Source organism: Stegastes partitus, unplaced genomic scaffold (genome assembly GCF_000690725.1).
Source record: "Stegastes partitus isolate 25-593 unplaced genomic scaffold, Stegastes_partitus-1.0.2 Scaffold1036, whole genome shotgun sequence".
NCBI classification, from domain to species: domain Eukaryota; kingdom Metazoa; phylum Chordata; class Actinopteri; family Pomacentridae; genus Stegastes; species Stegastes partitus.
Window position 1 is genome coordinate 87,892 of NW_007578767.1, and position 1,973 is coordinate 89,864.

At 36.8% G+C, this 1,973-nt stretch overlaps 3 protein-coding genes across 3 annotated transcripts in view; all 3 read left to right on the forward strand.

Moving 5' to 3' along the window:
- The window catches only part of LOC103367297 (retinol dehydrogenase 12-like), a 15,927-nt gene extending 15,302 nt beyond the window's left edge, over window positions 1-625 (forward strand). Inside the window, exon 8 of the mRNA XM_008295280.1 lies at window positions 492-625. The gene's annotated coding sequence lies outside the window, so the exon portion shown is untranslated. The remainder of the gene's footprint in view (window positions 1-491) is intronic.
- Window positions 1-1,973, forward strand: part of LOC103367299 (retinol dehydrogenase 12-like) — a 32,892-nt gene that overhangs the window by 23,831 nt on the left and 7,088 nt on the right. The window lies entirely within an intron of this gene.
- Window positions 1-1,973, forward strand: part of LOC103367310 (retinol dehydrogenase 12-like) — a 22,404-nt gene that overhangs the window by 6,060 nt on the left and 14,371 nt on the right. The window lies entirely within an intron of this gene.

A 1,973-nucleotide genomic window follows, 5' to 3' on the forward strand; every position in this document is an offset into this window, starting at 1 on the left:
TAGCAGCAATTCTATGAGAATTAATGTCCGATTTTTCTTTGCAAACTTGTGGGACTTTGAGATGACAGCAGCTTATCTAGTTTTCTCACAGGCCAGTTGAATTATAATATCTCAATATATACAAATATGTAATTACAAATTTAGAAAAATCAGCTACTGTTAATGTCAACTTGCAGATGAAAGGCAGTATACACCAGCCTTATTCAAAACTAAACTGTCATAGGTAAAGAATTGCTTCTTAACATGGTACTGAAATCTACTCATGGAAAAAAGTTTGAAGATTCCCAGATTGAGTCATGCAGAATCACACTGAATGCATGAAAGAGACGATCTACACTTTATTTATCTAATGTGTCCTTGTTGCAGTGACTGTGCTCGTACCAGCCCCTCTTCTGCTGCAAAAGACGACAACATGGCACAGAAGCTGTGGGAGCTGAGCTGCAGTATGCTCTCCATTACATGGGAATAAACCAACCTGGAGGGAAAAGAAAAACTTTAGCGTGTTTCTCTGCTAAATGCTGCAATAGAGCTGATTTCACCACCACTGCCTGCCTGGAAATAAGGTGCAAATGACCTCATACACTTGCATTCAGTTTTATATTTTTCCAACAATTGTTTTGTGTGTATGTTTTACACAATAACCGTAATTAACCAATATAAGTGTATATTGTGTGTAAAGTTTATGATCTTGATGTATGTAATTTACTGTGAGCTTAAATAATGTTCTACTCATTTTGATTAAAGTTGTGCAAAGGTTATTTGAATGATGTAATCAAAATTTAAAAGAATGATTTTCCCACTAGTTGCTGTAAAACCGTAGTGTAATTTATTTTGTGATTTTTGCCCTCTATCAACCAGGTAAAAAGATTAAAAATTTAAAGCCTTGACTTTGAACCCACATCACACACTGATCCTTGCATCAGTTTTCTTCCATCTACATTACTATCATTATTTGCTTTGTCATCATTGCTGGCGTGTTTAATAAAGACACGTGGTTTATGCAAGGAAATAATGTGACCAGTGGTCACATTATTTATTATCTGCACCTTGTGCATCAGTAATCGGCTGCTGCTTTGTCCAAGAGTTAGAAACTGATTATTTTCCTGTGGGGAAATTTTGTCATTGAGGCAGACACACAACCATCACAGAAACTCGCTAGAATGAATGTAAAATATAAAATGTAGCTGCTATTATTATTGCTGCTCACTAATATATTGTGAGAAAAAGGAAAGAAATTGCTACAAATAAATTTTCAAAAGAAACAAAAAAACGGGGTGTTGTACTCATTTTAAAATAGTTAATAAATGTTTGAAAGTGATGTCACTCCTTTTACTCATCTTTTACTCATATCTTACCTAACTCCGGACTTCCCGCCCCTCCGGCGCAGCCCGCATTCACATCCGAGCACATTCACCACAGAGGGCGGGCTTTAACTTACATTTAACCAATCAGCGCTCTCTAAGAGTGACGGAATCACCGCTGATTGGTTGAAATTCTAGCCTATCGAACAATACTACTTATTGACAGTTCCGGCTCGCCACTTTTTAATCCTCAGGGTCTTTAGAGACATTTGCGGGTTTAATGTGGTGTTAAATCTGACTTTACACCTTTGTTCAGGTTTTGAGGAGTTACTGCAGTCGACCTGAGTGCTGTCATAAAGAAAAATGCCAAGGTGAGGAAACTATTTATCCAAAAATTCTTCAAACGTCTGAACAAATTCTGTAGTTTTCCTGTATTTCTGCTCAGGTGACATTTTTAAATCCTAATTTAATCAAAGATGACTGAAATTATTAAATCCATGGCTTAAAAACAGTATTGATAATTGATTTTGTTTGCTGCAGACGAGTGTATTCTGTCATACTTGTTGTTGTGTTTTGTGTGCTGCTGTCACACCCATGTTGCTGGTTGAGACATTCACAGAGGTTTCTCAATTTCCTAGAACTATGTTTTGTCGTGCCTGGTCCTCTGCTGAA